The sequence below is a fragment of the Pristiophorus japonicus genome, chromosome 17 (genome assembly GCF_044704955.1).
Source record: "Pristiophorus japonicus isolate sPriJap1 chromosome 17, sPriJap1.hap1, whole genome shotgun sequence".
In the NCBI taxonomy this organism is placed as follows: Eukaryota; Metazoa; Chordata; class Chondrichthyes; family Pristiophoridae; genus Pristiophorus; species Pristiophorus japonicus.
This window is the reverse complement of record NC_091993.1, coordinates 128,688,076-128,710,167: the sequence shown is the minus strand read 5'-3', so window position 1 is coordinate 128,710,167 and position 22,092 is coordinate 128,688,076.

The window sequence follows — 22,092 nt, the reverse complement described above, 5'->3', positions numbered from 1 at the left end:
TCCTCCTTAACCAGCAATGCTACCCCACCTCCTTTTCCTTTTATTCTATCCTTCCTGAATGTTGAATACCCCTGGATGTTGAGTTCCCAGCCCTGCTCATCCTGGAGCCACGTCTCCGTAATCCCAATCACATCATATTTGTTAACATCTATTTGCACAGTTAATTCATCCACCTTATTGCGGATACTCCTTGCATTAAGACACAAAGCCTTTAGGCTTGTTTTTTTAACACCCTCTGTCCTTTTAGAATTTTGCTGTACAATGGCCCTTTTTGTTCTTTGCCTTGGGTTTCTCTGCCCTCCACTTTTCCTCATCTCCTTTCTGTCTTTTGTTTTTGCCTCCTTTTTGTTTCCCTCTATCTCCCTGCATTGGTTCCCATCCCCCTGCCATATTAGTTTAACTCCTCCCCAACAGCACTAGCAAACACTCCCCCGAGGACATTGGTTCCGATTCTGCCCAGGTGCAGACCGTCCGGATTGTACTGGTCCCACCTCCCCCAGAACCGGTTCCAATGCCCCAGGAATTTGAATCCCTCCCTGCTGCACCATTGCTCAAGCCACGTATTCATCTGAGCTATCCTGCGATTCCTACTCTGACTAGCACGTGGCACTGGTAGCAATCCCGAGATTACTACTTTTGAGGTCCTACTTTTTAATTTAGCTCCTAGCTCCTTAAATTCATTTCGTAGGAACTCATCCCTTTTTTTACCTATGTCATTGGTACCAACGTGCACCATGACAACTGGCTGTTCTCCCTCCCTTTTTAGAATGTCCTCCACCCGCTCCGAGACATCCTTGACCCTTGCACCAGGGAGGCAACATACCATCCTGGAGTCTCGGTTGCGGCCGCAGAAACGCCTATCTATTCCCCTTACAATTGAATCCCCTATCACTATCGCTCTTCCACTCTTTTTCCTGCCCTCCTGTGCAACAGAGCCAGCCACGGTGCCATGAACTTGGCTGCTGCTGCCCTCCCCTGATGAGTCATCCCCCTCAACAGTACTCAAAGCGGTGTATCTGTTTTGCAGGGGGATGACCACAGGGGACCCCTGCACTACCTTCCTTGCACTACTCTTCCTGCTGGTCTTCCATTCCCTCGCTGGCTGTGGACCCTTCTCCTGCAGTAAGACCAACTCGCTACACGTGATACTCACGTCATTCTCAGCATCGTGGATGCTCCAGAGTGAATCCACCTTCAGCTCCAACTCCGCAACGCGGACCGTCAGTAGCCGGAGGTGGACACACTTCCCGCACATGTAGTCGTCAGGGACACTGGTGTTGTTATCTAGCCTCCCATTAAATGCCTGTACTGTTTTAACGCCTGAAGAGATGGCTTGTTCCAGCCACATTCTGCAAGCAATCAGCCTGTCCACTTCTGCCTCTGTATCATCGTGAGCTCATCTGCTTCCTGACAATGTCGTTTGATCCCATAACACAGAGGGGCCTCTGTGTGGAGCAAGACAGATAGCAAGAGAGGAAAGAGTAGGAGGGATGATGAGATCGGTTGAGATGTAAGGATGATGCTGAAGCTCGAGTTTGCTCCCAGAAATGTGCAAAGAGTTTCCGCTGGGCCAAGTGTAAGGGCGTCACATTCTCTTGCATTCTCCGCCTCCTCTCACAGCACCCGATGGGTGTCACATTCTCTTGCATTCTCCGCCTCCTCCCACAGCACCCGATGGGTGTCACATTGGGGGCTTTGCATTCTCCGCCTCCTCTCACAGCACCCGATGGGTGTCACATTGGGGGCTTTGCATTCTTCGCCTCCTCTCACAGCACCCAATGGGTGTCACATTGGGGGCTTTGCATTCTCCGTCTCCTCTCACAGCACCCGATGGGTGTCACATGGGGGCTTTGCATTCTCCGCCTCCTCTCACAGCACCCGATGGGTGTCACACATGTTGGGTTTGACTCCGCCTCCTCTCACAGCACCCGATGGGTGTCACACACGTTGGGTTTGATTCCGCTTCCTCTCACAGCACCCGATGGGTGTCATATTGGGGGCTTTGCATTCTCCGTCTCCTCTCACAGCACCCGATGGGTGTCACACACGCTGGGTTTGACTCCGCCTCCTCTCACAGCACCCGATGGGTGTCACACACGCTGGGTCTGACTCTGCCTGAGACACAGAGCCAGTCTCCAATGTGTTGCCACCCGCTAGAGGCGGCCCTCACGCAAACAACCGCGGCAACAGCGCAAAACCCCCTCAAACATTCACGCAGCGAGATGTTGTGATCGGGAACGCGCTGTGCTGCCTGAACAGGCGGTGGCAACTTTCAAACGGGAATCGGATAAATACTTGGGGAAATTCTCAGGGCTGTGGGGAGGCGTAGTGGGGAGTGGGACAGATTGGAAAGCTCTACCAAAGAGACAACACAGCCACAATGGGCCGAATGGCCTCCTCCTATGATTCTGTAACTCAGGTATCCACGAAGAGCTCTTGGTGAAGTTCAGTCCCATTCTGATGGGAAATTGGGGAATTGATTGAGGACATATTGGGCCATTTATCCATGTTACCCTTTCCATTTACTTACTATTCATTCCCCCGCCCTTCCCCAGGCTACAGACTCCCGCCACCATCCAGGAACTTCACCCTGTTTGACTCCGTACATCACAGCACAGTGGGTGAAAGGATATTTAACCATGGACAGCATCACAGTCCACCCTGAGCCTGTCTTCAGCTGACTCCCTCTTTCCAGCGAGGATCATTGGATAGCAATCAGTCTGAACAAACAACGACAGGCCGGTGACATCCCTTTGGACCATCCAGCCTGTCCCACACAACTCACCGACCCTGTGCATCGCAGTATTTACACGCCCACCAACGGTCCCGATACTTCCCGCAGCCCGGACTGGCCTTTCCAATATTAATTTTCCTGCATGCTTGAAACAGTGAATGGAAGAAAGAAAGACTTGCATTTCTATAGCGCCTTTCATGACCATCGGACGTCCCAAAGTGCTTTACAGAGAATGAAATGCTTTTGGAGTGTAGTCACTGTTGTAATGTGTAAAATTTGCAGATGACACAAAGATTAGTGGGAAAGCGGGTTGTGTAGAGGACACAGAGAGGCTGCAAAGAGATTTAGATAGGTTAAGCGAATGGGCTAAGGTTTGGCAGATGGAATACAATGTCGGAAAATGTGAGGTCATCCACCTTGGGAAAAAAAACAGTAAAAGGAAATATTATTTGAATGGGGAGAAATTACAACATGCTGCGGTGCAGAGGGACCTGGGGGTCCTTGTGCATGAATCCCAAAAAGTTAGTTTGCAGGTGCAGCAGGTAATCGGGAAGGCAAATGGGATGTTGGCCTTCATTGTGAGAGGGATGGAGTACAAAAGCAGGGAGGTCCTGCTGCAACTGTACAGGGTATTGGTGAGGCCGCACCTGGAGTACTGCGTGCAGTTTTGGTCACCTTACTTAAGGAAGGATATACTAGCTTTGGAGGGGGTACAGAGACGATTCACTAGGCTGATTCCGGAGATGAGGAGGTTACCTTATGATGATAGATTGAGTAGACTGGGTCTTTACTCGTTGGAGTTCAGAAGGATGAGGGGTGATCTTAGAGAAACATTTAAAATAATGAAAGGGATAGACAAGATAGAGGCAGAGAGGTTGTTTCCACTGGTCGGGGAGACTAGAACTAGGGGGCACAGCCTCAAAATACGGGGGAGCCAATTTAAAACCGAGTTGAGAAGGAATTTCTTCTCCCAGAGGGTTGTGAATCTGTGGAATTCTCTGCCCAAGGAAGCAGTTGAGGCTGGCTCATTGAATGTATTCAAGTCACAGATAGATAGATTTTTAAACCAATAAGGGAATTAAGGGTTACGGGGAGCGGGCGGGTAAGTGGAGCTGAGTCCACGGCCAGATCAGCCATGATCTTGTTGAATGGCGGAGCAGGCTCGAGGGGCTAGATGGCCTACTCCTGTTCCTAATTCCTATGTTCTTATGAAACGCAGCAGCCAATTTGTTCACAGCAAGCTCCCACACACAGCAATGTGATAATGTGATAATGAGCAGATAATCTGTTTTAGTGATGTTGATTGAGGGATAAATATTGGCCCCAGGACACCGGGGATAACTCAAACAAAAGCAAAATACTGCGGATGCTGGAATCTGAAGTAACAACAGAAAATGCTGGAAACACTCAGTGGGTCGGGCAGCGTCTGTGGAGAGAGAAACAGAGTTAATATGTCGGGTCGATGACCCTTCGTCAGAACTGGAGAGTGTTCGGAAAGAGCGGATTCTGAACATGTACTGAAAGGGGGAGGGGAAGGAAGAACACAAGGGAAGGTCTGTGATAGGGTGGTAGGCAGGAGAGATTAGAGAGACAAAAGGGATGGTGGGCCGAATTGAAATGGTAATGGAAGGAGTTAGAAAAAGGTTGATCTGGATAGGGTGTGAATAGCAGAGGAATGATCAGCTGCCATTAGAGACAAAGAGAAAAAAACATAAGATGGGGGGAGAAAGGGAGCCAAAGATGGCCAGAGGTTACGCTCTGAAATTGTGGAACTCGATGTTGAGTCCAGAAGACTGTAAAGTGCCTAACCCCCCTGCTCTTCTTCAAAATATTCCCACAGGATTTTTACATCCACCTGAGAGAGCAGACAGGGCCTCGGTTTACCAGCTCATCAGAAAGGCTGCATCTCCTTCAGTGCGGCTCTCCCTCAGTACTGCCCCTCCGACAGTGCGGCGCTCCCACAGCACTGCCCCTCCGACAGTGCAGCACTCCCTCAGTACTGCCCCTCCGACAGTGCGGCTCTCCCACAGCACTGCCCCTCCGACAGTGCAGCACTCCCTCAGTACTGCCCCTCCGACAGTGCAGCACTCCCACAGCACTGCCTCTCCGACAGTGCGGCGCTCCCACAGCACTGCCCCTCCGACAGTGCGGCACTCCCACAGCACTGCCCCTCCGACAGTGCGGCGCTCCCACAGCACTGCCCCTCCGACAGTGCGGCACTCCCACAGCACTGCCCCTCCGACAGTGTGGCGCTCCCTCAGTACTGCCCCTCCGACAGTGCGGCGCTCCCTCAGTACTGCCCCTCCGACAGTGCGGCGCTCCCTCAGCACTGCCCCTCCGACAGTGCGGCGCTCCCTCAGCACTGCCCCTCCGACAGTGCGGCGCTCCCTCAGTACTGCCCCTCCGACAGTGCGGCACTCCCTCAGTACTGCCCCTCCGACAGTGCGGCGCTCCCTCAGTACTGCACTGGAGTGTCAGCCTGGCTTTTTTTTTATGCTCAAGTCCCTGGAGTGGGACTTGAACCCACAACTTTCTGACTCAGCACTCGGGTGTGCTGCCCACTGAGCCACAGCTGACACTGGTGGAAGAAAGACTTGCATTTATATAGCGCCTTTCACGAACACCAGACGTCTCAAAGCGCTTTACAGCCAATGAAGTCGTTTTGGAGTGTAGTCACTGTTGTAATGTGGGAAGGTAAGGGTACTGAAATCAAATATATTTTTCAACGTCATAATCTATTGTGCGGAAAAAATATCTCTAAACTTTGTACTTATTTTTATTTTACAGAGCCCATAAAATGAGGGACTTGATCAGATACGCTGCAGCCACTGGGGAACTGGGTTATAAATGTTATGTTCAAACCTTAAAATGAACATCATTATTTTAGATAATATTTCAGCTGATCTCGACCCACTAATTTATTAATGTCAAAACGAATCGCTCTTAATTTCTACACTAATTAATGAGGGTAGCATTCCCTCAAACTTGCAGTACTGGTCTCGGCATCACTTCATTGGATTCATTGGGGAGGGAGGCTGCTGTTGTTCACAGAGCTACTTTCAACAACTTGTATTTATATAGCGCCTTTAACGTAGTGAAACGTCCCGAGCCACTTCACAGGAGTATTATGGGATAGAAATTTGACACCGAGCCGCAGAAGTAGAAATTAGCGCAGGTGACCAAAAGCTGGGTCAAAGAGGTAGGGTTTAAGGAGCATCTTGAAGGAGGAGAGAGGGGCAGAGAGACGGAGAGGTTAAGGGAGGGAGTTCCAGAGCTTGGGGCCCAGGCAACAGAAGGCAGGGCCACCGATGGTGGAACGATTATAATCAGGCATGCTCAAGAGGGCAGAATTAGAGGAGCGCAGAGATCTCGGGGGGGTTGTGAGGCTGGAGGAGATTACAGAGATAGGGAGGGGGCGAGGAGGCCAGGGAGGGGTTTGAAAAGCCAGGTTGTCACTCTTTTCCTTAAAATGTGACCCACAAAACGAACACACGACGACCTTGAAGACTAAACTGAGGGGCAGAGATGAGCAGAGGAACTTTGTCAGTCGGAATCATTTCATGCTGTCCCCGTGAAGTCTGTTCAGGAATCGCTGTTTTAAACCGCTCTGTGGTATTGTATTATATAATAAAACAGAATCTCTTTATTACAAAAAAAAAGCACAAGGTCATATCTGGCTACACGTGTCCTTGAACATAATCCGTTTACCCGACACTGAGCAGCAGGAATTAAATGAAAGACTTCACAATGAAGCGGAGAAGGTTCTTTCTCCAGCCCCAGACTGGGCCACGTTAATTGCTCTTAACCTGATTTTGATCTTCTAGCTCTGCGCGCTGCAAATTGGCACCTTATTTTCCCATTTTCATTTCAGTTACCTAATTAGAGTTATTGAAGTCTCCCGAGCTGGGGTGAGGGCAGGGAGTGGGGGAGGGGCACTAATCCCTGAGTACGCAATTTGATCCTCCATTGATAGAGAGTTAATGGTACAATATCATATTCAGTATTGTACCGACATGAAAAGGTTCTCAATCTTTTCCTTCACAGCACACACAGAAAGTCATATGTTAGAAATGTTTTTTCATTTAGATTCTGAATTCCCCGAGTGACTGCGACATAGAAACACAATTGTTCAGTTCCTGAGCCTCGAATACTGCACACGGAATAAAGTGAATCAAATCACTTGGTGTAATCTTCAAAAAACTCTCCTTGTGAACTCGTGAGAGCACACACTTCAATATATATTACAGACTGGAGGTGGACGGGTTGGTAAAATGTATTGCTGCTAATAGTCCCAAAATACGGGAGCAGGTTCCCAGACTGGGCTCGCCTTCCCTCCAGGGTAGAAGATTAGCAGGTGATCTGATCGAGGTGTTTACGATGATTAAAGGAGTCGATGGAGTAGATCGAGAGAGACTTTTCCCTCTGGTGGGGGCAGTCCAGAACAAGGTGCAGAACATTAAAATTAGAGCCAGGCCGTTCAGGGGTGATGTCAGGGAGCACTTCTTCACACAAAGGGAATCTGGAACTCTCTCCCCCAAAAAGCTGTGGATGCCGGGAGTCAATTGAAAATGTCAAAACTGAGATTGATAAGCTTTTGTTGGGTAAGGGTATTAAGGGTCACGAAACCAAGACGTGTAGATGGTGCTAAGGTACAGATCAGCCATGATCTGATTGAATGGCAGAACAGACGAGGGCCTGAATGGGTCTCCTGTTTCTGTGTAACAGGCTCGAGGGGCTGAATGGGCCTCCTCCTGTTTCTGTGTAACAGGCTCGAGGGGCTGAATGGGCCTCCTCCTGTTCCTGTGTAACAGGCTCGAGGGGCTGAATGGGCCTCCTCCTGTTCCTGTGTAACAGGCTCGAGGGGCTGAACGGCCTCCTCCTGTTCCTGTGTAACAGGCTTGAGGGACTGAATGGCCTCCTCCTGTTCCTGTGTAACAGGCTCGAGGGGCTGAATGGGCCTCCTCCTGTTCCTGTGTAACAGACTCGAGGGACTGAATGGCCTCCTCCTGTTCCTGTGTAACAGGCTCGGGGGGCTGAATAGGCCTCCTCCTGTTCCTGTGTAACAGGCTCGAGGGGCTGAATGGGCCTCCTCCTGTTCCTGTGTAACAGGCTCGGGGGGCTGAATGGGCCTCCTCCTGTTCCTGTGTAACAGGTTCGAGGGGCTGAATGGGCCTCCTCCTGTTCCTGTGTAACAGGCTCGAGAGTCTGAATGGGCCTCCTCCTGTTCCTGTGTTCCAATGACCTCGCGGGCACACCAGCCATGGAGAGGGTGGGTGGAACATGGAGCCTGAATGTCCTGCTGTCTGGGACACCTCAAATACCAGACTCCACAAGATGGATATCAGCACTTGGAAATAGGACATGGTTTAAACCAGGCAACCAGTCCAGCATCAAACACTCCCGGGGCAGGTACAACACGGGTTAGATACAGAGTAAACCTCCCTCTACACTGTCCCATCAAACTCTCCCAGGGCAGGTACAGGGGGTTAGATACAGAGTAAAGCTCCCTCTACACTGTCCCATCAAACACTCCCAGGGCAGGTACATGGGGTTAGATACAGAGTAAAGCTCCCTCTACACTGTCCCATCAAATACTCCCAGGGCAGGTATAGCACGGGGTTAGATACAGAGTAAAGTTCCCTCTACACTGTCCCATCAAACACTCCCAGGGCAGGTACAGCACGGGTTAGATACAGAGTAAAGCTCCCTCTACACTGTCCCATCAAACACTCCCAGGGCAGGTACAGGGGGTTAGATACAGAGTAAAGCTCCCTCTACACTGTCCCATCAAACACTCCCAGGGCAGGTATAGCACGGGGTTAGATACAGAGTAAAGTTCCCTCTACACTGTCCCATCAAACTCTCCCAGGGCAGGTACAGCACGGAGTGACATAAATGGAGAAGTTTGTTCATTTTTTTAATGTTATGCTAAGTTTACAATAGTTTTCAAAATGTCACACAAGAGTGGGGTCACCAGTTGTGTAATAACCAATACTTTGGTTCTGGAGATGAAAGGTTATGCTAACCAAGCGATGGGGAAAAGCTAACGTTTCATTTACTCTTGTAATCGTCAGTGTTCGACCACGATTGGTGTGATTGGATTGTGACCTGTTGGGCCTGCATTCAGCCCATGAGCCTCCTCCGGCTGGGCTGGGAACAGGGGGCAAGCTGGGACCGACATGTCACCGATTCGCTGACGGTGAACTGATTTGGTTTAGATTTGTCTGACGGGAGGGAAGATGGGTCGTTTCTGCACGAGGATTCCGCAAAGTAAATCTTGCAAAGCCTGTGGCCAAGTGACTGATCTTCGCCACTCTCTGAAATATATTTGTGTTTCCCCCCAAATTCTGCAAAGGTTCTTCGAGAGGAACTCACCTCTCCTTAACCCATCGTGGACTGACTCCAGACCAAACTTAAATTGATTCAAATGGCCCAGAATTTCTTCGTCACCTTCGATGCAGCATCAGTGTAAGGGCACAACATCGAGGCTAATGTTGGAGTGTCGCTAATCACAGATCAGCTGAATCTTTACCCAGAGAGCGGTGAGAATGTGGAACTCGCTGCCACAGGGAGGGGTTGAGGCGAATAGTATCGATGTATTTCAGGGGAGGCTGGACAAGTATATGAGGGAGAAGGGAATAGAGGGTTATGCTGATAGATTTAGATGGGGAAAGACGGGAGGAGGCTCGAGTGGAGCATAAACGCCGGCATAGACTGGTTGGGCCGAACGGCCTGTTTCTGGGCCGTATATTCGATGTAATTTGCGCCACTCCTGAGTTACGTTCAGCATAATCTCACTTAGCTCATTAACATAGCTCCGCCCCCACCGTGCAAAAGGTCAGAGTGCGCGAGGTTCCGCCACTTCGGAATGTCTGTAAATTCCGCGCAGAATTTCAGGCGTAGCGGGACACAAAACCGTCGGTGGGTTGTCGCAATTTTTTTAGCAATTTATTTCATTTTTGCACCGCATATTTCCAAAATCTTTGGATGTTTTATTTATGGCATTATAATCGGTTACATTGAAAAATGAAAAGTAATGTCTTAAGCGAGCTGTGTTTAATGCACATAAACGGTGGTTCCAAACTTTAATCTTCAGAAACTCAGTGAGATAAGGAGGGCGGAGGGCAGATATTCCCCTTGTTACATTGGTTAAACTCGTTTACTCCGGTTTTTAAACTTCCAGTGAGATTCTCAGGAAACTTTCGCGTAACTTGTCATTGACCATTGATGGACGGGCCTTCAGCTGCCTGGCCCCAAGCTCTGGAACTCCCTCCCTAAACCTCTCCACCTCTCTCCCCCTTGGACGCTCTGTATAACCTCCCTCTGTGACCAAGCTTTTGGTCACCTGCCCCAATGTCTGTCCATTTGATAATCGTTCCTGTGAAGCGCCTTGCGACGTTTTACCAAGTTAAAGGTGCTTTATAAATGCAATTTGTTGTTGTTGAGATGCAACAGGATTTTGTTTTGAAACTAAGGGCTAAAAGTTAGGCCTCAGCGCTCCTGGGGTCAGCTCTGTGCGTGACACGGGCGGAGGATGGAAATCGGCCATGGAGGTTAGACAGACGACTCGGTTTTCCGTTAATCGACGATCTCTGTGCCCAATTTCCCGACACAAGCCTCTCACATTAGAGCCAGATGATAATATTGATGCCTCCTGCTTTATGCAACGCAACACTGCCATCTAAAGCCAGCAGGCAGTACTGCAAGAGCTTGACTTCACTCCCAATCACGGGAAGGGGCAACAACACTTGGACATTTGTAAGGATCCAGTTATTTTCTGTTAATTCATTCTTGCAACGTCGCTGGCAAGGCCGGCATTTATTGCCCCTCTCCAGCTGCACTGATGGGTCTGAACTGGGCAGGTGGGCAGAGCAATGGCAAATGGAATTCAATCCAGAGAAATTAATTCAGAGAAGTGTGAGGGAATGCATTTGGGGAGGGGTTAACAAGGCAAGGAAATACACATTAAATGGTAGGGCATTGAAAAGTATAGAGGAACAAAGGGACTTTGGGGTGCATATCCAAGGATCCCTGAAGGTAGGTAGATAAGGTGGTTAAGAAGGCATACAGAATACTTGCCTTTATTAGCCAAGGCATGGAATACAAGAGATGGGGTGTTTATGCTTGAACTGTATAAAACACTGGTTAGGCCACAGCTGGAGTACTGCATGCAGTTCTGGTCACCACATTACGGGAAGGACGTGATTGCACTAGAGAGGGTACAGAGGAGATTTACGAGGATGTTGCTGGGAGTGGAGAATTTTAGCGATGAGGAAAGATTGGATAGGCTGGGGCTGTTTTCTTTGGAACAGAGGAGGCTGAGGGGAGATTTTATTGAGATGTATAAAATTATAAGGGGCCTGGATAGATGGGTAGGAAGGACCTGCTTCCCTTAGCAGAGGGGTCAATAACCAGGGGTCATAGATTGAAAGTAATTGGGGGGAGGTTTAGAGGGGATTTGAGGGGAAATGTCTTCACCCAGAGGGTGGTGGGGGTCTGGAACTCACGGCCTGAAAGGGTGGTAGAGGCAGAAACCCTCACCACATTTATCAAGTACTTGGATGTGCACTTAAAGTGCCGTAACCTGCAGGGCTACGGACCGAGAGCTGGAAAGTGGGATTAGGCTGGGTAGCTCTTTGTCGGCCGGCACAGACACGATGGGCCGAATGGCCTCCTTCCGTGCTGTAAATAAAAAAGGGAAGGGGAGGAAGGACTTGCATTTATATAGCACCTTTCACAACCACCAGACATCCCAAAGCGCTTTTTAGCCAATGAAGTAGTTTTGGAGTGCAGTCACTGTTGTAATGTGAGCTCAGGCTGGGTAAGGATGGCAGGTTTCATTCTCTGAAGGACAGCAGTAACCAGTTGGGTTTTTACAGCAATCTGACAGCTTCATGCTCACTTTTACTGAGAGGAGCTTCTTATTTCCAGATTTTTAAAACTGAATTGAAATTCAGTCCAGCTGCACAGCACAGGCCTGGGGTCAGCCCCGACACAGGGGAGCTTCGGAGCTGCAGACACCCTCGCTGGCTCTGAGACGTCCGTATAGAAAGATTTATGTTCCACCACTCGCTCAGTCCACATCACCGGACCACCCGGGGACAGGACAGTCTCCCCCGGGACAGGACAGTCTCCCCGGGGACAGGACAGTCTCCCCGGGGACTGGACAGTCTCCCCCAGAGCAGGACAGTCTCCCCGGGGACAGGACAGTCTCCCCCGGGGACAGGACAATCTCCCCGGGGACAGGACAGTTTCCCCGGGGACAGGACAATCTCCCCGGGGACAGGACAGTCTCCCCCGGGACAGGACAGTCTCCCTGGGGACAGGACAGTCTCCCCGGGGACTGGACAGTCTCCCTGGGGACAGGACAGTTTCCCCCGGGGACAGGACAGTCTCCCCCGGGGACAGGACAGTCTCCCCGGGGACAGGACAGTCTCCCCCGGGGACAGGACAGTCTCCCCCGGGGACAGGACAGTCTCCCCGGGGACTGGACAGTCTCCCCCAGAGCAGGACAGTCTCCCCGGGGACAGGACAGTTTCCCCCGGGGACAGGACAGTCTCCCCCGGTGACAGGACAGTCTCCCCGGGGACAGGACAGTCTCCCCCAGAGCAGGACAGTCTCCCCGGGGACAGGACAGTCTCCCCCGGGGACAGGACAGTCTCCCCCGGGGACAGGACAGTCTCCCCCGGGGACAGGACAGTCTCCCCGGGGACAGGACAGTCTCCCCGGGGACAGGACAGTCTCCCCCGGGGACAGGACAGTCTCCCCCGGGGACAGGACAGTTTCCCCGGGACAGGACAGTCTCCCCCGGGACAGGACAGTCTCCCCCGGAACAGGACAGTCTCCCCCGGAACAGGACAGTCTCCCCGGGGACAGGACAGTCTCCCCGGGGACAGGACAGTCTCCCCGGGGACAGGACAGTCTCCCCCAGAACAGGACAGTCTCCCCGGGGACAGGACAGTCTCCCCCAGAACAGGACAGTCTCCCCGGGGACATGACAGTCTCCCCCAGAACAGGACAGTCTCCCCCAGAACAGGACAGTCTCCCCCGGGGACATGACAGTCTTCCCCGGGAACAGGACAGTCTCCCCCGGGAACAGGACAGTCTCCCCCAGAACAGGACAGTCTCTCCGGGGACATGACAGTCTCCCCCAGAACAGGACAGTCTCCCCCGGGGACATGACAGTCTCCCCCGGGAACAGGACAGTCTCCCCCGGGGACAGGACAGTCTCCCCCGGGGACAGGACAGTCTCCCCCGGGGACAGGACAGTCTCCCCCAGGGACAGGACAGTCTCCCCCCAGGGACAGGACAGTCTCCCCGGGGACTGGACAGTCTCCCTGGGGACAGGACAGTTTACCCCGGGGACAGGACAGTCTCCCCCGGGGACAGGACAGTCTCCCCGGGGACAGGACAGTCTCCCCGGGGACAGGACAGTCTCCCCCGGGGACAGGACAGTCTCCCCCGGGGACAGGACAGTCTCCCCGGGGACAGGACAGTCTCCCCCAGAGCAGGACAGTCTCCCCGGGGACAGGACAGTTTCCCCCGGGGACAGGACAGTTTCCCCCGGGGACAGGACAGTCTCCCCCGGGAACAGGACAGTCTCCCCCAGAACAGGACAGTCTCCCCGGGGACATGACAGTCTCTCCCAGAACAGGACAGTCTCCCCCGGGGACATGACAGTCTCCCCGGGGACTGGACAGTCTCCCTGGGGACAGGACAGTTTCCCCCGGGGACAGGACAGTCTCCCCCGGGGACAGGACAGTCTCCCCGGGGACAGGACAGTCTCCCCCAGAGCAGGACAGTCTCCCCGGGGACAGGACAGTTTCCCCCGGGGACAGGACAGTCTCCCCCGGTGACAGGACAGTCTCCCCGGGGACAGGACAGTCTCCCCCAGAGCAGGACAGTCTCCCCGGGGACAGGACAGTCTCCCCCGGGGACAGGACAGTCTCCCCCGGGGACAGGACAGTCTCCCCGGGGACAGGACAGTCTCCCCGGGGACAGGACAGTCCCCCCGGGGACAGGACAGTCTCCCCCGGGGACAGGACAGTCTCCCCCGGGGACAGGACAGTCTCCCCCGGGGACAGGACAGTCTCCCCCGGGGACAGGACAGTTTCCCCGGGACAGGACAGTCTCCCCCGGGACAGGACAGTCTCCCCCGGAACAGGACAGTCTCCCCCGGAACAGGACAGTCTCCCCGGGGACAGGACAGTCTCCCCGGGGACAGGACAGTCTCCCCGGGGACAGGACAGTCTCCCCGGGGACAGGACAGTCTCCCCCAGAACAGGACAGTCTCCCCGGTGACAGGACAGTCTCCCCCAGAACAGGACAGTCTCCCCGGGGACATGACAGTCTCCCCGGGGACATGACAGTCTCCCCCAGAACAGGACAGTCTCCCCCGGGGACATGACAGTCTCCCCCGGGGACATGACAGTCTCCCCCGGGGACATGACAGTCTCCCCCGGGAACAGGACAGTCTCCCCCGGGAACAGGACAGTCTCCCCCAGAACAGGACAGTCTCCCCGGGGACATGACAGTCTCCCCCGGGGACATGACAGTCTCCCCCGGGAACAGGACAGTCTCCCCCGGGGACAGGACAGTCTCCCCGGGGACAGGACAGTCTCCCCCAGGGACAGGACAGTCTCCCCCCAGGGACAGGACAGTCTCTCCCCAGGGACAGGACAGTCTCTCCCCAGGGACAGGACAGTCTCCCCGGGGACAGGACAGTCTCCCCTGGAACAGGACAGTCTCCCCGGGGACAGGACAGTCTCCCCGGGGACAGGACAGTCTCCCCGGGGACAGGACAGTCTCTCCCAGAACAGGACAGTCTCCCCGGGGACAGGACAGTCTCCCCCGGGACAGGACAGTCTCCCCGGGGACAGGACAGTCTCCCCCAGGGACAGGACAGTCTCCCCCCAGGGACAGGACAGTCTCTCCCCAGGGACAGGACAGTCTCTCCCCAGGGACAGGACAGTCTCCCCGGGGACAGGACAGTCTCCCCTGGAACAGGACAGTCTCCCCGGGGACAGGACAGTCTCCCCGGGGACAGGACAGTCTCCCCGGGGACAGGACAGTCTCTCCCAGAACAGGACAGTCTCCCCGGGGACAGGACAGTCTCCCCCGGGACAGGACAGTCTCCCCGGGGACATGACAGTCTCCCCCAGAACAGGACAGTCTCCCCCGGGGACATGACAGTCTCCCCCGGGAACAGGACAGTCTCGCCCGGGAACAGGACAGTCTCCCCCGGGGACAGGACAGTCTCCCCGGGGACAGGACAGTCTCCCCCAGAGCAGGACAGTCTCCCCGGGGACAGGACAGTCTCCCCCGGGGACAGGACAGTCTCCCCCGGGGACAGGACAGTCTCCCCCGGGGACAGGACAGTCTCCGCCCATCACTGTCGAACCCAATACAGAGTAGCTGATAAACCTCCCCAGAATTCGCTTTGCTCGTGATTCACTCTTGCAATAAGCACACCGGAACACCAAACTACAATTTCAAAGAAACCCATCTGTGTATTTATCGAGGTGAGCTTCTCAGCGGCAGTGTGATGCTTATGCCAGTAACACTCTGGATTAACATCGTGTGAACGTCATTGTTTGAAGTTTTTTGTTCCTTCGCATTACAACAACTCGGGAAAGAATTGTGTGATTTTACCCCCGTGTGCTGGTGAGGGGACAGTGGGTAGGTGTGAGGGGTCATAGCACCTATTTGTTTCAACACATGTTCAAACGCTGACAAGCCACATCAACGAAAAACCCTCAGAAGGTCACTCGCCCCAGTCTCCCGAGAGTGAGTCGAGTTACCTCGGGGCACAGTGCTGGCCCTTCTCCTCTCAGCTGCTTTGTCTTAATCTTCAAACCGTATTTTTGTTTAAGAAAAAGGTTTTATTCGCCACACCATGAAAGTTATGAATGGATTTCACCTCATACCACCTTGGGCGGCATTTTAGTCCCAGTGGCATTGCCGGGAACCCCATTCCCTCACCACGGACAGGATCTGAACTGTTCATCCCTCCCCCCCCCCCCCCTTATACAAGTGTGGATGGCAGATAGTATCTGGAGGTGTGGGGGTGTGGGGGTGGTGGAAGGAACTGGGTGGCATTAAATGGGGTCCGTTCCCGATATTTCATTTCCACTCCTGAGTTTGAGAAGCCAAGGAGGAAACTCGGCCTAGCGAAGCCTAAGCCTCTGGTACTTCACCATCCCCAGCCCTGAATACCCAACCGTGTTGCGGATGTCCCTCTACCCTGAGATCTTTGGGGTTCATTTCCAACTTTCAAGCTCCAAGGGAGAGCTGTTCACCTTTGGAGCTCTATCGAGAATTCACAGCCCCAGTGCTTTACCTCCAAATTAACCGGTGAAAACATGGGGCCTACACACCGCCCAAACACGGGGCAGTGCCCCACCTCCCCGGCCCAGCAGGGGGCAGTGCCCCACCTCCCCGGCCCAGCAGGGGGCAGTGCCCCACCTCCCCGGCCCAGCAGGGGGCAGTGCCCCACCTCCCCGGCCCAGCAGGGGGCAGTGCCCCACCTCCCCAGCCCAGCAGGGGGCAGTGCCCCACCTCCCCGGCCCAGCAGGGGGCAGTGCCCCACCTCCCCGGCCCAGCAGGGGGCAGTGCCCCACCTCCCCGGCCCAGCAGGGGGCAGTGCCCCACCTCCCCGGCCCAGCAGGGGGCAGTGCCCCACCTCCCCAGCCCAGCAGGATAGCCCCGTGATGGGCCGGGGAGGTGGGGGAGGCAAACGTGACAGCCGTTTAGCGCAAAGTAAGATCCCACAAGCAACAGAGAGAGATAAATGACCAGTTAATTCAGCATTCGGTGGTGTTGGCTCAGTTGGCCAAGACACCTGCTCTTTGAACAATGCCATGGGATCTTTAACATCCACCTGAACAGGCAGACGTGATCTTGGTTGAATGTCTCATCCATGAGACAGTAGCTTTGACAGTGTGGCACTCCCTCAGTACTGCCCCTCCGACAGTGCTCCCTCAGTACAGCCCCTCCAACAGTGCTCCCTCAGTACTGCCCGTCCGACAGTGCGACGCTCCCTCAGTACTGCCCCTCCGACAGTGCGGCACTCCCTCAGTACTGCCCCTCCGACAGTGCGGCGCTCCCTCAGTACTGCCCCTCCGACAGTGCGGCACTCCCTCAGTACTGCCCCTCCGATAGTGCAGCGCGCCCTCAGTGCTACCCCTCCGACAGTGCGGCACTCCCTCAGTACTGCCCCTCCAACAGTGCGGCACTCCCTCAGTACTGCCCCTACGACAGTGCAGCGCTCCCTCAGTACTGCCCCTCCGACAGTGCGGCACTCCCTCAGTACTGCCCTTCCGACAGTGCGGAGCTCCCTCAGTACTGCCCCTCCGACAGTGCGGCACTCCCTCAGTACTGCCCCTCCGACAGTGCGGAACTCCCTCAGTACTGCCCCTCCGACAGTGCGGCACTCCCTTAGTACTGCCCCTCCGACAGTGCGGCACTCCCTCAGTACTGCCCCTACGACAGTGCAGCGCTCCCTCAGCACTGCCCCTCCGACAGTGCGGCACTCCCTCAGTACTGCCCCTCCAACAGTGCGGCACTCCCTCAGTACTGCCCCTACGACAGTGCAGCGCTCCCTCAGCACTGCCCCTCCGACAGTGCAGCGCTCCCTCAGTACTGCCCCTCCGACAGTGCGGCACTCCCTCAGTACTGCCCCTCCAACAGCGCGGCACTCCCTCAGTACTGCCCCTACGACAGTGCAGCGCTCCCTCAGTACTGCACTGGGATTCCCAACACAGATCCTGTGGGGGAGTTTCACAATCTTAACCTACTGAGCCCAGCCAAAGGTTCAATGAGATCTCCTGTTGGCCACCTTGTCTCTGGGCCGTGCAGACCCGAGTTTTTTTGTGGGGTCAGTCTGACTGCCCCTCCCTGTATAGTCTGGTGAACAGACAGTGCACAGTGCTCCAGCGGTGATCTGACCAGTGCAAGATACTGCCTCATCATCACTTCACTCATCAGACGCCCCACTGGGACCTCAGCAAAGAATTATTCGACTCAAGCACTGTTGGGCGTGAGGAGCATTCGGACATTGTCCAATATTTCAACTGGTACGTGGCAAAGCTGCTCAGGGCTTGCCTGGGGATTCCTGAAGGTTCTTAAAGGCACAGGGCATGGCACCGTTGTTGAACTGAGCTCCGCAACTGAAGATACAGCAAGGCAGGAGCGTGATCCGAGAGTCTGGCACCTCAACACTGCACTCATCGTCGAAAAACATTATCTACAGTCCTGTATTCTACTACTTCCACCTCGGTCCCCCGCGACCCCACCCCACCCCACCCCACTAAGGTCTTGCACATGTCACGATCTTAAACCTTGAACATTTAACTCGAGGTACAAGTATGCTTATGCAGCGAGTTGTTGTGATCGGGAACTTTCAAACGGGAATTGGATAAATACGTGAAGGGAATAATGTGCCGGGCTGTGGAGAAAGAGCGGGGGGGGGGGGAGTGGGACTGATTGGATCGCTCTGTCACAGAGCCGGCACAGGATCGATGGGCCGAATGGCCTCGCTCTGTGTTGTATTATTCTATGATCTACACGACACACAGTCAGGATGTGAGCAGGGTGACTGTATATTTGGGCAGCGATGCTCTGAGCCAGTGGGAGCGAGGATTCTGCTCCTGGTCTGGACTTGGTCTCACCTGATTGTGAGCATTAGATTCCGGACCCGGTCAGTGATAGCGGGGAGAGCAGAATAATCCTCAACCTCCCCAAAGGTTAGAAGGGAGGAGGAAGGAGGGTGAATCCAGTGAGGAGGGCAAGCAAAGGTGACAGGTCAGCACATTACCCCGACCCCGGGTCAATGCCTAGTGAAGTAGATGGCCGCTCGTTGAGGGAGGGTGTTACCCTCTTTGGCACCCCAGGGAACACCCCCCCAAGCATGGTAGTGCGGTATAGCTGGGACCCCCAGCTCTGTGCACAGTATGTGGGAGACAGGTGTGGGGAAGGTGACAGACTTCATGCAAGCTGAGAACAGCCAACAGTGCCATGCACCATCTCGATGGCCCAAGATTACATGCCACATAATGTTGTCCACATTTACTGCTCCTCTCTGCCGATCCCTCACAAAATTCCCTTGCATCTCATAATTCAGCAGGGATTACATTCAAGCAGTGTTTCTCACATCCATGTACTGACACCCAGGACGGGCTCCAAGTTGGGCATATGACATCTACCAGTGAAAAAGAAAGACTTGGATTGATACAGCGCTTTGCACAACCTGAGCGCAGCCAGCCCCCCGCCCCCCCCCGAACCGAGAGATAGACCAGTGCAGTTATGTTGGGCAGCGGGGACATGCTATTCAATGGGAAAGGAGATGAAAGTACAGGGCGTGGTGACGGAAGCATCCACCATTTGTTTCACATCACAGAGTGTACGGCACAGGAACAGGCCATTGGGCCCACCGCTCCGTGCCGGGGTTTATTCTCCACACCAGCCCCCTCCCACCCCTCTCCATCTCACCCCATCACCATATCCTTCTATTCCTTTCTCCCCCATGTTTTTATCCAGCTTCCCCTTAAATACATCGATACTATTCGCCTCAACCCCTCCCTGTGACAGCAAGTTCCACATTCTCACCGCTCTCTGGGGAAAGAAGTTTCTCCTGAATTCCCATTTGGATTTATTAGTGACTATCTTATATTGATGGCCTCTAGTTCTGCTCGTCCCCGCAAGTGGGAACATCTTCTCTACGTCTACCCTATCGAACCCTTTCATAATATTAAATATCCCTATTAGGTCATCCCTCAGCCTTCTCTTTTCTGGAGAAAAGGGCCCCCAATGTTCAGCCATTCCTGATAGTTATAACCTCTCACAACCCGATCATGGACTCCATCCCATTTACATTGTTCAGGAAATGTTCTATAAATACTCCCTAATTCCCAAAGGGAATCAAGCAAATCTCTGGGATATGAATCCATTCTCACTTCTCCAGGATTGAACCCTGGCTTCCTGCTCTCACTCATAGACTACACCTCCTCCCATCCCCACAGCACATGGACCATCAATCTTTGCAAAGTATTCAACGCTCTCAGTCAACACCGGTTCCTCTAAACGTCAACCTGATTCCCAGCCACGTCTATCCAACTCCTTTACAAATAAGTTAATTAACTGCCCAATTTCAGAGCAGATCAGAGAGTCCAAGTGTATAAAAGAATTATAGAGCTAGGGCAGGTAGATAGGGTTAAGATACAGATCAGCCACGATCTCATCGAATGGTGGAACAGGCTCGAGGGGCTCAATGGCCTCCTATGTTTTGGGAGGCCTGATCTTTAAGGAAAACTGTCCCCTTGTCCCGACTCTGTACAAAGATAATGCCGTTAGCTTGTGCCATCCTGTCCAGCAAATTGGCACGTGCTTTGCCAGCTGCCAAACCCAGAGTATTCCACTGCCCTGCCCAGAGAGTATCCCAGGGCCCTGCCCAGAGAGTATCCCACTGCTTTGCCCCTGCCCCGAGAGTATCCCAGGGCCTTGCCCCTGCCCCGAGAGTATCCCAGGGCCTTGCCCCTGCCCCTACCCAGAGAGTATCCCAGGGCCTTGCCCCTGCCCCTGACCAGAGAGTATCCCAGGGCCCTGCCTCTGCCCCTGCCCCGAGAGTATCCCAGGGCCCTGCCTCTGCCCCTGCCCTGAGAGTATCCCAGGGCCTTGCCCCTGCCCCTGCCCCGAGAGTATCCCAGGGCCCTGCCTCTGCCCCTGCCCTGAGAGTATCCCAGGGCCTTGCCCCTGCCCCTGCCCCGAGAGTATCCCAGGGGCTTGCCCCAGCCCCTGCCCCGAGAGTATCCCAGGGCCTTGCCCCTGCCCCTGCCCCAAGAGTATCCCAGGGCCTTGCCCCTGCCCCGAGAGTATCCCAGGGCCTTGCCCCAGCCCCTGCCCCGAGAGTATCCCAGGGCCCTGCCTCTGCCCCTGCCCTGAGAGTATCCCAGGGCCTTGCCCCTGCCCCTGCCCCGAGAGTATCCCAGGGCCTTGCCCCTGCCCCGAGAGTATCCCAGGGCCTTGCCCCTGCCCCGAGAGTATCCCAGGGCCTTGCCCCTGCCCCTGCCCAGAGAGTATCCCGGGGCCTTGCCCCTGCCCCTGCCCAGAGAGTATCCCAGGGCCCTGCTGAGCACTTTGAAAAACTGTAAATAAAAATTAAAAGGCACTTTTTATTGAAACAAAGCTTCTGCTTGCATCAACACATGATTCTTTGTTGCATGATAAATGCTTTTAGTTCATCTAAATCTAAAATAAATATTAAGACACAAAAATAATTACCTGCCACATCTTGATTCAACAGTTTCTTGGAAGGACATGATGGCAAATGGCATTTCTGTAGCAACCTTAAAATGGTTACACGTTGGTGAGCCACTGTTCACTACAAATTCAGCACAAAGCCCACATTACACCCTGTCCCACTCTCCGTTGGCCAAGGGCCCGAGCCACACCTGCTCGGGCAGGTTAGGTTCAAAGCCGGAGTTTCCGATCGGATAGGATGGGATGGCGAGTGGCTTCAGATCAACCCAGCACTGCGATGATAGCACAGTGAAGTTTCCGAATTCAATCTTTGATTTTAAAAGAACACGCGTAGGGCAATGAGAAGCTGCTGGCCACAGAACCTTGCACTGATCGAGCGCCGTGAATATACATCCGTCATTCCCCCTCAGGGCGACTTCCTAATCTCGGCTGGCCAGTTGGAGCAAGCTGCGGAGGGTATTGTCTGTGGGGTCTGGGGCAGTCAGAGGGTGGGTCTCTCCGCTAGTTGTGCTCCATGGACGGGTTGCGAGAATGCATCGGCACTGACTCAAGTCTTCCCACGCATGTCACAGGGCAGCGGTGTGAGTGTGAGGGCAGTGTGTGTGTGTGTGAGTGTGAGTATGTGTGTGTGAGTATGTGTGTGTGAGGGCAGTGTGTGTGAGTGTGAGGGCAGTGTGTGTGAGGTGAGAGTGTGAGTATGTGTGTGTGAGGGCAGTGTGTAAGTGTGAGTATGTGTGTGTGAGGTGAGAGTGTGAGTATGTGTGTGTGAGTGAGTGTGACAGTGTGTGTGAGTGAGTGTATGTGTGTGTGAGGGCAGTGTGTGAGTATGTGTGAGAGTGTGTGTGTGAGGGCAGTGTGTGAGTGTGAGTATGTGTGTGTGAGTGAGTGTATGTGTGTGTGAGGGCAGTGTGTGAGTATGTGAGTGTGAGTATGTGTGTGTGAGTGAGTGTGAGAGTGTGTGTGTTTGTCACGCATGTGAAAAAGGAGTGACATTTACAAATGTTTTACTTTTATAAATAAATGTTACAATGCAAAAATTGTAGCGCAATATTTCCGGATTCTATTCAATCAATGGGTGCAAATTATTTGGCTTTGAACAATTC